The sequence below is a fragment of the Lathyrus oleraceus genome, chromosome 7, assembly GCF_024323335.1.
Source record: "Lathyrus oleraceus cultivar Zhongwan6 chromosome 7, CAAS_Psat_ZW6_1.0, whole genome shotgun sequence".
NCBI classification, from domain to species: domain Eukaryota; kingdom Viridiplantae; phylum Streptophyta; class Magnoliopsida; order Fabales; family Fabaceae; genus Lathyrus; species Lathyrus oleraceus.
In genome coordinates, this window is record NC_066585.1 from 336,629,955 (window position 1) to 336,646,039 (window position 16,085).

General features: G+C 36.6%; 1 long non-coding RNA gene across 1 annotated transcript; it reads right to left on the bottom strand.

Moving 5' to 3' along the window:
- Positions 1-9,742: 9,742 nt before the first annotated feature.
- Positions 9,743-11,464, bottom strand: LOC127108223 (uncharacterized). Its single transcript, XR_007795982.1, has 4 exons — positions 11,386-11,464; positions 10,698-10,766; positions 10,234-10,558; positions 9,743-9,845 (listed from the first exon to the last, which is right to left on the bottom strand). It is a non-coding gene; the product is annotated as an uncharacterized LOC127108223 (long non-coding RNA).
- Positions 11,465-16,085: the final 4,621 nt, after the last annotated feature.

Sequence of the window (16,085 nt, forward strand, 5' to 3'; positions counted from 1 at the left end):
TTAAGAAAGTATGGAGTAAAACACAGAGTAGCAACACCATATCATCCCCAGACTAATGGTCAAGTGGAAGTATCTAACAGAGAGATTAAGCAGATCTTGGAGAAAACTGTTTCAATATCCATAAAAGATTGGTCTAAAAAGCTAACAGAAGCACTGTGGGCTTACATAACTACTTACAAAACCCCTATTGGAACTACACCATACCAGTTGGTCTACGGGAAGTCATGCCACTTACCTTTTGAACTCAATCACAAGGAATATTGGACCATCAAGACCCTGAATTTGGATTACCTAGCATATGGCAAGAAGCGAATCCTTGATATCCACAAACTGGAGGAACTCCGCCAGAACGCTTACGAGAATGCCGTTATATACAAAGAAAGAACCAAAGCATGACATGACAAAAGGATTTTGAAAAAGGAATTTAATATAGGCGACTCTGTTCTCCTCTTCAATTCGAGATTACGACTTTTTCCAGGTAAGCTGTGTTCGAGATGGACAGGCCCTTTTGAGGTTTCCAAAATCCTAAAATCTGGAGCAGTTGAAATCCGGAACAATTCTTGTAATCCGTTTGTGGTAAATGGACAAAGACTGAAGAAATATCAAGGAGGTGACATCCCCACAAAATGCCCTGACCAAACTCTGATCGACCCTCCAGTTCCTACCTCTGATATATAAAGTTCGAATCGTCAAGCTAACGACGTTAAACATGCGCTTCATGGGAGGCAACCCATGATTTCTTTTCCTTTCCTTTACTTTTACTATTTCAATTTATATTTTTATTTGTTTTATATATATGTATATCTATGTGTAGACTAACAGTTATAATATTTGCGATTTCAGGTGTCCTCTGTTTTTAACCTAACTTTTTAGGATGGAAAATTGCGACACCATGCCAGTGATCTTTCGTGACCCAATTCAGGAGCAGCGCTATGCCATGCTTTCCCAACATCCAATGCTGCCCACCAGATATCCTGACTCGAGCTGCATGGAGGCATTAGGCATTGAGCCTAGTGTCAGGCATTTGTGCAATCAGTTGCAATGGGATGAATATACTGATGCGATGCATGTGACTTACAGGAACCTGACTTTGGAGTTCTTGAGCTCGCTGACCTACGATTGGTCACGGTAGTGATGGTGGCTACATTAATTTCAGGTTGTTTGGGACAGAATACACCTTCAACCACAGGCGCTTTGGTGACTTACTTGGATTTCAGACTGCTTATGATGCCTCATCTGAGCTCCCCATGATTTATTTCCTAAGCAGAGATGTTGAGAAGTTTTGGAGTGACATTACATGTGGAGGTAACCCTGACCCTTCCACCCAAATCTCTAACAAGATCCATAATCCTGCTTTTAGATACTTTCAGATGATCATTGCCCACACCTTCCTGGGGAAGAGTGACCCTGATACGCATGTGAGTGCTGAAGAGATTTTCTTCATGTACTGTACCACTCATTCATGCCCAGTAGACTGCGGAGCTTTTCTGATCGAGAGTCTCTATCTTAGTGCTCTCTCCGCTGTGAGCCCTATACACATTGGGAGTACGACGACTCATATAGCTTCCACCCTAGGACTTGATAGAAGACTATTTCACCTGACGTCTTACTACAGCTACACCTTGATGGACATTGACTTCTGTCTGGACCGTGGCCTCATGAGGAGATCTTCTTTCCAACCGGATCAATATAGGCTCTTAATCGAGGGTGAGACTATTCACTACTTCACTTTACCGGACCCTCAGGTAACTTGTGTTATTGATCATGTCAACTGGGCCTACGCCATAGAAGGCCAAGGCGAGACAGTCGAAGAGCAGAGAGTCGCACCTATCAGAATAAAAGTGCTCACCAATAATCCATATCTCTAGAGTCCAAGCATGCAGTCTGAACTAGTTAAGCTTCGTATGCAGATATCCTAGCTTCACCAGGAGCTTGCTGACGTTGCTTTGCAGGTCGAAGTATCAGTCACCACACATGCCACTGAAGCCGATATACTGAATGATGAGATCGCCGACCTCTGACACGAGATCGCAGAGCTTCGAGGATACGAAGTCGAGGAGACTCCGCTATACCCTGAGCATTGATGCTATCACCAGCCGAGAGATGCCGTTTGATTTTCCTATTTCCCGTTATTTATTATTTATGCTTATTTTTATTGTTCCTTTTAACTTTATGCTTGCTTTTTCTTTCCTAGGATCTCTGGACCCGTGACTTATTATTAACTCTTCACACACACACACACACACACAGACACACACACACACACACACACACACACACATATATATATATATATATATATATATATATATATATATATATATATATATATATATATATATATATGCATTATTATTATTATATTTTTATGTCCATTTTATTTTATTTTATTTATTCTCATTTTAGTATTTTATTTTGTTTTGTCAAGCTTAAATCAAAAAACAGCATACCATAGAAACCTATGTGCACCACCCTTTTTGCAAAAATGAAGACAAAAAGGTGTGGCCCAAGAAGCAATCTGGCCCAACCAATTCCGAAGACATGGCGGGCGCCATAAGCCTCATGGCGGGCGCCATGATGTCTGAACCTTTAACGGGGCAGGATCCCTAATTTCACCATTTCACCTTCTTCAACCTCTCCAAACCCATTTTCACCTCCTCCCAACTCCACCAAAGTTCACGGAAAATCCCAACTTTCTCATTTTAACTCCAAGCCATTACCATTTCCAAACTTCACTCATCCATCTCTCCACCAAAAACTCACTAAAACTCCATTTTTCACTTCCTTTCCATAAACACCCATTTTTCTCTTCACTCACCATTAATGGCCGGAATGGAGTTCAACAACATCATTCTTCGCGGAGGAAAACCCGGAGAGCGACAAAACAAGATTTTACAAAAATTGCAATCTCGGGAAATCCTCGCTACTAGGTATGTAGATGAATATTGCTTGTACACTTTAGGGACATACCATAGTGTTTTCCATATGCTTGGTACTTTAGGATTACATGATATTTTTGCTAATAAAGCACCCACTTATGATAGGCTGACTAGGGAATTTTTGAGTTCCCTAATTTACACTGTTTACCCTGGCACTAATAGCACGGTAGGTACCGTTTGTTTTAGAATTTTTAATGTGGAATACGAGTACACTACCGATGCCTTAGCGGGTTTTTTAGGAATGGTTTACGGTGAGGGTGCCATCTGTGAGACACCCTTAGATGCTGAATGGGCACTCGAAGCATTTACTTTTTGGAATATATTATCAAATGTGACTGTCACTTCCTTTAAAGGAATTTTAGCTTCTAATATTCATAACCCAGTCATACGTATTTTTCGATACCTTTTGGCATGTACTATATTTGGTCGGGAGAATTTTAACAAAGTAAATGATCATGAGTTGCTATTTTTACAGGGTTGCCTCACTAATCGCAGGATCAATCCTGTTCCTTTTATGCTTGCGCGTATGTCCACCATTCTTAAAAAGGGAGGAACCATCTCTTTTGGTGGTTTAATTACTTCTATTGCTAGAGCGTTAAATCTCAACGCTGAGTTAGCCACCTTGGAACCACTCCCTCACTGCACCGTTAACTTAAAATTTTGGAAGGATATGAAATTATGCAAGGTGCGGCGAGCAGGTGGTTTTCACCTCATGATCCATGGTGTAGCTATACCCAGTGTTGTTTTACCTTGCTCTCACCGTACAGATGTGCGACATGCAAGGAACTGAACGTATGATCTTGATGCTCCACCTTTTACCGGTCCTTTTCCACCTAACGTTCCTATGGACGATGAGGAAGGGACCAATGATGAGTATGACCGGCGCGACCAGTCACCTACTCATGATATTCCTACTGCATCACCTGCATACACTGCACCTTCTTCCTCTGACCATTTTGCAGGTACCACTCTCGGTTTTTACATCATCGAGGAGATGTGGCACGAGCACCTGGCTCGTGAGGAAAGGCGTGACACCCTTTTGAATACCATAAGCAAACAACTGACAGATAATATGAGTTTTATGGTAGCCTCCCAGCAGCGTAGTGAGCAAGCACATCGGACTATCACTGAGTCCTTACTTGCGATCACTAATGAGCAGCATCGCCAGCGACAGGCTAATGAGCGTCACTTTGCACTTATCGAGGTCACCCAAGGGTCTCTCTTAGGTCGCTCTAGGCAGCAGCAAGAAGGCCTTAGTACTCGTAGCAGACGTCGTCGACCCAGGCATCCTGACCAGGGTTGTGACGGTGACGGTACCGATGATCACCAATAGTTCTTTCTCTCTCTCTCTTCTAGGTTACTCCTACCCTATCTCATATCGAAACATTGAGGACAATGTTCGGTTTAAGTGTGGGAGGATATTTTTATCGCTTTTTATCGCTTTCCTTTATTTTTATCTCTTTTTATCGCTTTCCTTTATTTTTAGCATGTTTTGTGTGTTTTAGTTGTTTGGTTTTTCTTTCAAATAAATACCATGTGTTTGACGAGTCATCTGTGTAGTGTATCCGTATTTCTCCCATTTCTTTAACCTTACAAAAAAAAATTGTGAGCAAAGAAAACATTACATCTTGAATATTCAGGCTATAAGACAGGTTTATGACGGGATGTAAGAGACTTGGGAAAACTTTTTCTAAAAATCGGTATTGTCTTAACACCGTAGGCTTCATGATTATAAGAGTCGATCCCGATACCCCATATGTTGTGGCCCTAATTTTTGTTTCAAATAAGTCCTTAAGTAGTTTATCCTTGCAGTCAGCTCCGGCTTAAGCATGCTCTACGTAGGGCACCGATGAAAATAAGGGAATGATCATAAAAAAATTCCTGTTTTGTTCTCAAGTCGTATGAAAATCAGGGCTAGGTGACTCTCACACGGTCATTTAACCCAGCAAAATAAAGACATGCGAAACATGCAGAAGAATATATATATATATATATATATATATATATATATATATATATATATATATATATATATATATATATATATATATATATATATATATATATATATATATATATATATATATATATATATATATATATATATATATATATATATATATATATACATATATATATATATATATATATATATATATATATATATATATATATATATATATATATATATATATATATATATATATATATATATATATATATATATGCCTATTGTTGGTTGGTTCAGAGGTATCTGGTGCTGAACTTGGTATGGTGGATTACGATCCAATCCCCCACAACTGTAAATTGGATTAAATAAAAGGGGTTACACCAACTTATGTACCAGAGTCCCATGCTTAGAAAAATAAAAAATAATATGCCTATTTGTTGGTTGGTTCAGAGGTATCTGGTGCTGAACTTGGTAGGATGAATTACGATCTAATCCCCCACAACTACAAATTGGGTTAAATAAAGGGGTTACACCAACTTATGTACCAGAGCCCCATGCTTAAGATCATAATCACTAACCGGTCACTTTACTATGAGTATGTACGGATAACAGGCTTAATGTGATTGCACCTGAATGAAAAGGACTTTAAGAAGACGAAAAGAAGGCCTAGGTATGGCGGGGTGATGTGAATTGATTTGTATAGGAACGAAGCCTACGACCGCAATTGCGGAAAGTGTTACAATAATATCCCTAGTTCAATTCGTTAGTACCTATCGATACATTCCTTGAATGAATTTATAAGTCTCTTTGCCATGAATTAACTCTAGTTGATACTGTTTTTCTTACATAAACTATAAAGAGTTTTGCTTGAGGACAAGCAAAGGTTTAAGTGTGGGAGAATTTGATCACACTGAATCACACCGTGTTTTTGACTCGGATTTCACATGTTTATTAGGACTTTCTTATCATTTTGTTTGTATTATGCTCTCTTTTATGTTGTTTTCAGATATTTAGCACTTTCGGGACCCTTTTAAAAGAAACGAAGCAAAAAGACCTAAAATTAGGGTTTTTATGTAAATATTGCACACATGGCGTTGCACATGGCGGACGCTATAGGAGAAGCCATGACTTATCATCCCTCAACCAGGAGGTAACCGCCACGTTCCTATGATCTTTCCCATTTCCACACATGGCGGGCGCCATGAAGGGGTGGTGGACGCCACCTTTGTATTCCACGTTCCCACTAAGGAGAAGTTGAGGGGCACCATGGTCTTTTCGAGCTGCTGAAATCCTCTATAAATAGTTCGTTCCATTTCATTTTTAAATCATTCAACTTAGTTTATAACACTAAGACTATATCTATAATTTGTAAAAGCGGTAATCCGTCACATCGGGGGGTTATCGCACCTTAGTGAGATTGAGTTGGGTCACTTCGAGTTGCTGTCGTCTTTATCTTCAGAGTCGGAGGTTTATATTCCTTGTACCAAATTTAAAGCCTCTGTTTGGAGCAGGTTCTTATTTTATCGCTTTTATTTAATTTCTGTCTCGCTTTACTTTATTTAATTTCTGTCTACGCTTTACTTTATTTAATTTCTGTCTATGCTTTACTTTATTTAATTTCTGTCTATGCTTTACTTTATTTATTTTACACACTTTACTCGTTCTTTACGCCTCACATTCTAAAACAACTTTTCATCATGATCAATATCGTTGTGTTTGTTGGTATTACCATGTCTGGATAAATCTTTTAAAGGTTAGAATGTAAGGATCACGGTTAAAGAGATGTTTCACATATTGAATCTGTAAAAATACTTTAAAGGCTGTTTTGATTTTTAACTTGAGTTTTCTGAAACAAACTTGATTAGTTTTAACTATTCAAGGAGTGCGAAAGCACCCTGGCTTAGTTAACTAGGAATTTTTATCACTTAAAGGAAAAACGATTTTTGAAACTATTTTCGGACGCGTTGATAGATTTAAAATCAGAAAACTCCTTGGGTAAAACTTTCCAAATCAAAATCACTTTTCAACTAAGTTTACGAGTCTTATTTCTTAAAAATAAGTTTACTACTTTAGCGTTCTGCGCACCTTTTATAAGTTTCAATAAAAGGCCTTAATTTAAGGGTAAACTCGGTTCTGAATACGCGAAAGCGACAATTCCTGTTAAATGGATTCTTTTCAAGAGTAGAAAATATTGCGAAACTGATGTGATATACATTCAAACATGTCTTTATCTGCACTGCATTTATTATTTACCGTTTTTTTGCAACATTAATATCTCTTTTATACTGCCTTAGATAAACATCGTAACGATATTAATCGATAGATTGACGATTTGGTCTTCGTGGGATCGATATTCTTTTATATTACTCTGACGTGATTCGTGCACTTGCGAATATAGCGATCAATGACGCGAACGCTAGATGTGATTTTTTATGCTGGCTCACTAGGGCATTCTACGGAGAGGTGGTTGGCTCTCAAATTTAAGGTCCAGGACTTGCTATATGGTAAGGTTATTTCTTTTACTACTGAAAATCCGAACGTTGAGAATAATCCAATGCACGAGCATGATGGCGCAAATATCAACGCCATTGAAAAATCAGAAGGTAATATCTTAATCAGAGGGTGGACCAATTAAAAACACCTACGTCTAGAATATGTAAAATTTTGATTGACTACAAGGTATTTGATGAGTTACATGGTGATGGAAAGATTTATCGGTCTAACCTAGAAATATGTGAAAAATGGACACTCAAAAAAGATAGAAGATAATTCAGCTATAGAATCTCAAGGTCACTTACCCTTCGAGATTCCTCACCATAAAAGAGAAATGAAGGCATCATTACAAATTCATGTGCCCATGTCCTCTCATACCTGCAATGAGAATTCAACAACAACATGTTTCAAAACCTACAGTGCACAAGCTTGAGCCAACAATATTCTACAGCAATCCAATGCATAATAACATGACCACACAGTTGTAACATCTTGCAACAAAACAACAACAGAAAAATCAGTTCAATCATACCACAATCGTGTCCATCACGTACAAACCTCTATCAATGCATAACATTTAGGCCTGCAACCACAAACATCCCTAACTTGGCAATGCAACAATCCTGCAACAACATTAATTTGCAGCAGGCAAGCTAACCACCCTGCAATTCCAGTTCTACAGCTGCAACAAGACACTCCAAATGCCATAATGTTTCCGAATCCTACAACAATTCAAGCTCTAAGTTTACCATATCTTGACCTAAGCTTTTGGCTCACCAATCCATATAAACCTATGTGCTCATTAATCATCTCCCTCAGTTTAATCCTAACATTTCAACTGCACTAATTTTGTATTAACAATAACCTCATTTACATGTCAACAAAGAAATTTAATTTGGAATTCAAAGGGGGACCACTTCTCATATTCTCACTATAAACAAAACACATTTTGTCACATTTTGAGTCACACCATTCTCACTGCACATGAATATTGGATCACGCACATTCCCTTTGCTTCACATGAGCCTCACATTTCATTTCATTATTTGCTCCCTATTTTCCCTATAAATGACACACTAGAAATCATAGTTTTGAGGGATGACAAACCTAAATTGACTCTTCCAAAATACTCCCTCATCTCTTTCTCTCCCTCGGTCCTATAATTCATCACAAACACTCTGCACACAAAACTATGAACCTTTACCTCTCTCTCGCTCATTGTTGTAGAAATTCAGAAGAAGAAGATGGAGAAGGAAGAACAAGGAAGAGGTTACATACTTGGTGTCGTACTCCAACATTTGCATTCCACTTTTTTACCTTTTCACTCAATCTTGAACTTAAGATTCATCTGTATCCATTCATGCTTCATCCATATGCATCATACATTCATGTTAATACAAGCGCTATAAATTCAAAGCTAGTGGTAGATGCAATTAGGGTGAGAGAATTAATTACCTCTTAGATCTTGATTCATGGGGTTCATCAGTGCATTCAAACCCTAATCGTATGGGTCATTTGGTGTGGATATACTTGCAAAGCCTTATTGCTTGATAGATGATCTTTGATCACGTGGGTTGCCAAGCGATCTTGGATTGAACATGAAACCCTAATTAGGAGTTTTAACATTTGTGGTTTGCATATTGATATTTTGATTTGGTTTAAGACCCTAAGTTTGGATGTTTGACAATTGGTGACCATGTGGTTATGTTAGGTTGGTACATATGATAATTATGGGTGTATCATGCCATTCATGTTCATCTGTGGGTCATGTTTTGTCATCATGCTTGATGTTTCTGTGGGCTCAAGGCTTCGTTCCATTCATGTTCAATGGTGTCATGATCTCATGATCCATTTGTTTCAAAATCTTGTGTCATTAATGTTTTCATGATCTCATGATCCATTTGTTTCAAAATCTTGTGTCATTAATGTTTTCATGATATCATGATCCATTTGTTTCAAAATCTTGTGTCATTCATGTTTTCATGGTCTCATGTTTCATTAATGTAACATGATTCAAGATTGCATTGAGTTACATTGATTCAAAATGTCTTCATTGTCCATTAATCTTAGGATCCTATAACATTCACAGTACATACATTAGCATGATTTCAAAAGTTTTCAAGGATGGATTTTGGAGAAGATAACATTTGAATGTGAACCATGATTCATTAATCATCAAACATTTTTCGTACCTAGAATATTCATTTTATTCATGCAAAACCATTTACAAACACATACAAAGAAAATTATAAAAAAATAATACTTTGACCAAAGGTTGACTTTGGTCAGTAGTTGACTTTTTGGTCAATAGTTGACTTTTTGGTCAACTTTGAACCAAGTCAACTATTTAAGACCTAAGCCTAGCTCTAATTTCTTCATCCATCATTCTCATGATCATGTCCTTTTAAGGTTCATGTCAATTTTCTTCCATGCCATGCCACTTTCTCTTTGCACATGAATACCTACAAAGGGCAAAACAAAACCATAAGTATTGTTTTCAAGTTTAAAATATGACTTTCCAAGGTAACCATGACATGTAGTTCAATGGAAATTTAATATCAACACCATCGATTTAGTAGTAGCAACATTGACATAGCATAACATTTTAACAAACTCATACCGTTCATTTCATAACCATCTTTGAATTTGCCTCCACTAACTTTTTCTTATCATGAACAAACCATTTCCAATTTATAAGTAAGTACTGCCCAAAGCAAATAAAAACTAACAATTAATCATAATTTTGGTTTTCATAAAAATGCCTTCATCAACCATTCCAAAACATGACTAATGCACCAAAACTAGGAACCAAAAGACTTCAAAGTTGCAAATAAAATTCTATGTAATTACCTTACCACCAAGCTTGTGGATTTTTTCTTTATATTGTTGTTGCCCCTTTCAACAGAATGGATTCTTGTGGACTTCATCATTCAATAATGTACAAATCCCTAGCTCCATGACCTATTGTCAGAATCAAACAGAGAGAGCAATTCGGCATGATCATTACCATCATTTTCATAGAGATTTAATCATGTTAGTATAGTTCTGAATTTGCTAGCAGCATGTAACAGGGACAGCAGTTAGACCAACTCACTTCAGATCCATAATGAGATCAATTAACCACCAAAAGCTACTCCTACATTCCATAATTAAATTCATTTGATTCTTAAGCATCCTGCAATGGTAACAACAATCAAACCGTCAACTTAACCATGACAGAAGTTGGGTTTCTTCTTTAAGAAAAATAAACTCTTCATTTACATAAAATAATATCACAGTAAGCGGTTTCTAAGCTGAAACTCAGTTACACTAACCAATTGAATCAAAAGGAAGAAGCTAATTGGTGATTCCAGTCATCAGATTCATCCATGACCTTTTTTCGCCTGCATAATATTAACAAACTAATGTTAACACAACGTGCCAAGATCAACAACTAATACGTCACTAGCAGGCACCAATATTTGAACGAACTAACAAAATATCAATTAAAAGTTTCATTTCACTTGGATCCAAGTGTTAACTAATGCTTACATCTCTAACTAACCAATAACTGAATTTAATTGACAGCTAACAAACATAATTAATAGAATGGAAATTAACAGCTAACAGTTCAACAGAAGAAACAATTTTGAAAGAAGTTTCAACTAACCTAACCATTTTATAACAGATCGAATTAACACTATGCTAACGGAGAACTGACTTGAACTGAAAAAAAACTAACAGAATATCACAGAGTTAACATTGAAGTACTATATATATCAACCTCCCTGCAATCTTAAGGGGGAGATCCATTTTTCATATTTTCATTTTCCCTGCAACTTTCTAGCTCTAATTCATTCTTACGTTTTTCAATTTTCACTCTCCAAACTCTTTTCAATCCTCTCCCTCAATTCAACACATGATGCAACGTAAAGTAGCAGAAACAGAAGTGGTTCGAAAGCTGAAGAGGAAGAGAAGTATCGCACAAGAAGACACAAAGAAGAAGAAGAGAAAGAGAATTACCTGCGGATGTCACTGATGTCGCTAGAGCCACCGCCTCAGATTCAAATCTGGTTAGTTTTCGGGAGATTATGAGTTTATGAAAATAATTAACCGAAAGTATACAGTCTTTCGGGTCCTAAAACTATAGGCGCGCACGTTCGCAAATAGTTTTAAAACATTCTTCTAGAAATATTAAGGGCCTGTTTGAAATGCATCTTAAAAACTCTTTTTTAGTTTTTGAAAATTTAAAATTTAAAAACTTGTTTGAATATAATATTTTGCAAAAGTATTTTTAAAAACTCTTTTCTATTTTTCAGTTTTTAAAAGCAAAAAAGTGAAACAGTTTAGTTGTGTTTTGCTTCTTACTTTTCAGTTTTTAGTATTATAAAATTTGAAGAAAAAACATCATTTTTATTCTTTTCTTAAAATACTATTAAAAAATTAGATTATCAAACAAGTTTTTTTATTTTCATATTTTCAAAACAGTTTTTAAAAATTAGTTTATCAAACAAATTTTTTGTTAAATTTCTTCTTAAAAATAGTTTTTTAAAATAGATTTGAAAAATAATTTTTAAGAACTAAAATTGAAAAGTGTTTCAAACATACCCTAAAGCTCCTAAGTAAATAATAAAGTGCTTTCGCGGTATATACTAACCAAAAATAACTAATTTTAATCTTTAGTATCAGACGGCTTTCGATCTTATCTGACATTATCACTATCCTACGTTCGTAGTAGCGGATTTAATAATGTTAGGAAAAATTGCGTTAAAACCAAAATAAACCAAAATTGTAATGTCAAAGAAATAATGAATAGAGTACCGTCGAATGACGGTCTTCACATTCTAGTACGAATAAATTAGGTAGACATGATTACGGTAAATAAAAAGACATTTGATTTAGATTTAGAATTAAACATAACGACAGATTTAAATAAAGCGGTTTAAAGGAAAAGGCGAGGAAATGAAATGCGATAAATAAAGTGCGGGAAAATAAAGCAAAGATATTAAATAGACAAACAAATTAAAGCGTAAATAAATCTGAATAAAATAAGAACCTGTTCCAATCAGAGACTTAAATCTGATACAATACGGGTAGACGAAAATAAACTTCGACGGAATGTAAATCCCGGAAGATAAATAACTTCAAAACAAAAGTGCTTCAAGCTCGATACACGAACAAAATGCGATACCCCCCCCCTGATGTAAGGAGTTAAAGCTCTAATGATACTGAATTTATGGCTTATGTTGGTACTAAGCCTGGATACTTAAAAAAGAAGAGTAAAACGACTATTTATAATGATCACAAACCCTAAAATGTTACGTGAAACCTTCTTGGTTCGTGGGATAAAAAATAGGGGAATAGGGGTTTGGTGGAAGACCAAGTAAAGTCCATTTCCAACTGCAGCAGAAAACAAAGGATGGCGAGTGTCATCCCTTGCATCGAGAGCTCCATCTTCGTAACGTGGGCATGACCAAGTCTTCTGACCGTTGAAACGTGGGATACGTCATTCTTCTGGTGGCTACCTCTATAGCGAACACCATGTAGGTAGCCTTGAGTGCATATTTCCCTTTTTTCATTATTTTGCACCCGAATTATTTCCTTTCATCGCATATGGTTCTCATATAATACTAGAAGTAGAGATAAAAACAATAACAAAACATGTACAAAACGAGTCAAAATTATGGTGTAATATGGTTTTATCAGTTAACTTTCTTCTGCTTTCTTCCTGTCAATTAACGATTCTTCTGCCTCACTCTTCACACATTGCAATACCAGAAAGTGTCACCAATCGCAAAACGCATCATAAACTCAAAGTGCAGTGTCACCATTTCAATGTTGCGCATACGATTTCGACGAGTTAGAGAAGAGGAAGAAATTAAATCAAAAGAGGAAATCGACTCAGTACTCTCCATGTCAAACATCGCTCCGTGATTGAGGTCGAGGTAGGAAAGGTCAAAAGCAAAGGGAGATCGAATTTCGAAGTCGTTTGCCTCTTTTCACGAACGTCATTTTGAGGAAGGCAACAAATCGAAATTCTGTTGAGAGGCATATTTTGGACTCACCATGGGATGTGAACCGGTGAATCTAACCCGGTTGTGGAGTTTTGGAACCAGCTATCTTTCTTATTGGGCTTAATGCCCGAACCTGCTAACCTCACATCCTCTAGGTTCATATTCCCCTCTCTAGTTCAACTTCTTTTTCTTTGGGCCTATGCCAGGCCCAAACGTTTCTTTTGTGTTTTTGATGGCCAAAATACTAGATCTAGGCCTACTGTTTCATCAGTTAGGGCCCAATTTCTTTTTTATTATATTGTTTGTATGATTAATTAAATTAATTAGCTTAATTAGGTTATAAGATTAGGAATTAATTCAAGTTAATTTGACTAATTAGATGTTAGGACTAGTGACTTTAGGTTAGTTAGGATCAATCATGATTAATTATGCTAATTAGATTTTTAATTAATTTAATTAAAATATTCATGTTAGATTAAGTAGAAATTTAAGTCTTAATTAGATGTTATAGAACTTAATTGATTTTAAATCTTAATTAGGCCATATAATAATAATAAGACTAATTAGGACTAGCATAATTAGATAATTAAGCCTAATTTAGTTCTTAATTAAATATTGATTATTAGAAACTATTTTCCTAATAAATTCATTTTTGACATATTGATCATTTTTCCCTTAGGGCTTAAAAATCTTGATTTTTAATGCATGGCCCCTTAGCTTAGGGCATTAATTATATTTTTCTGATTTATTTAGTTGATTAATTCAATAGGTTTATTATTGTACATAATTTCAACTATCATTTCAATCCCACTGATTAGTGTTGACCAAAGGTCGCTTTGGTCAACCAAATCCTTTGTATGGTGTTGTAATTCCCCAGACCTATTCAATTGATCAAAAGACCGTTGATCACTTGATTGGGTAAGTTCATTGTGCTCAAGCTATATTGGGTATGCTGAATCTCAAGAGCTCAACACCTAAAGGTTCAAATGCAAGATCAAGGCTTCAAAGTCAACATCATTCATGCATAGCTAGCAAACTGGACTACTTCTCAAGCACGACAATGGTGTCAACACTTGGCAAGTGTGATCCTAATTGTAAGCAACGCGCCTTAAGTAATAAGGAATGATGAGACAAAGCTTATCCTACCCCTTGTCTATAGTGACTTTGCGTATGAGGCGTAGGTCTTAGCTATTCAAAGCATTCGCCTTCATTCATAGACTTTAGCACAATTTGAATCAAAAAATTGTCAAGTCTTCTTAACACAACAAACAAAATGGCATCATCAAGATCAATAATCAGAATCCCCTAACAACACTTATCAATCATGATAAGGGTTACACGCTATGAGCCTTAAGTAACAATGAATGATGAGACAGAGTTTCTCATACCCTTGTCTATAGTGACTTTGCATACGGGGCGTAGGCCCTAGCTATTCAAAGCACTCGTCCTCATTCATAGACTTTAATAATTTGAGTCATGTAATTGACAAGTCTTTTTCAAGCAAGCATCAATCATTCAACACTTCAATAATGGAACATCTTTTTCTTTTGGCGCCTTGTGGATGTACACCCTATTTCATTCAAATATTTTCCTGCCTATAAGGTGATATACCTTGGCATTCCTGTTGCCTTGTTGGGTTGTCGAACCAGACAGTTCATTCATTCTTGCCTATAAGGTAATAGACCTTGTCAATCTTTTCTTGCCTATAAGGTGATAGACCTTGGCATTCCATTTGCCTTGTAAGTTGGTAGACCTTAGCAACCTTTCCTTGCCTATGAGATGATAGACCTTGGCATTCCTTTTGCCTTGTTGGATTGTAGACCCAGACAATTTAATCTTTCTTGCCCATAAGGTAATAGACCTTGGAAATATTTATTTGCCCCATGAGATGGTGGACCTTGGCAAACTCTTTTTGTGCATATGGAGTTATAGATTTTGGCACTTGGTAGTAGACCTTGACAATCCATTAGAGTAGCCTTATAGAGTTATTGACTCTTGGGAATCCCCTTGCCTATTAGTTTATGAACCTGTTAGCTGACTAATTTCGGCTAGGGGAGAAAGCCAATTTCAACTAGGGGACCTGTCGGAGCCTCCTCGGCAGGATGGTGGACGAGTCTGTAGGTTGACACCTGTAAGCCTCGGTCGAAGTCGAAGGGTTTGATCGGTGAAGGAAGACGTGGACACTCAAAGAGATCGTGGGTAGTTATTCTCCAAAATGGGGGAAGTGGACTGACGCTTGGCATCATGAGATAGTTTTGTAACCTCCATATTTTCAGTTAGTATTTAAGCCAGTGTTAGGTGAAATTCTAGAGGTGGCATTTTGAACATTTGCAGTAGGGATAAAGCTTGAAGTATCAAAGCGTTTACAAGAAAAGAGTCAATCTCCTCACAAAAATGTACTTTGCCTCCATTTTATATTTACAAATCATTTAATCTTACAAAATTTACCTTGTGTCTTTCTTGCTTTATCGTTTATACGTTCCCTTTTTGCCTTACTTATATCACGTTCCTAACTTATCAAGAGTTACGTTTACACCATTTTAAACCTTTCAAAAACATCATTTACCAAAAAGCCATACGCTCAAACACTAAGTCCAGGACTTTGTAGCGGGTCCTGCAAGTAACCCTCTTATAGGAAGGCTAAAGATTATTGACGAAACAAAAAAATAGCACACCTGGTGGGACCTCGACAGTGTTAAGTGTATGTGA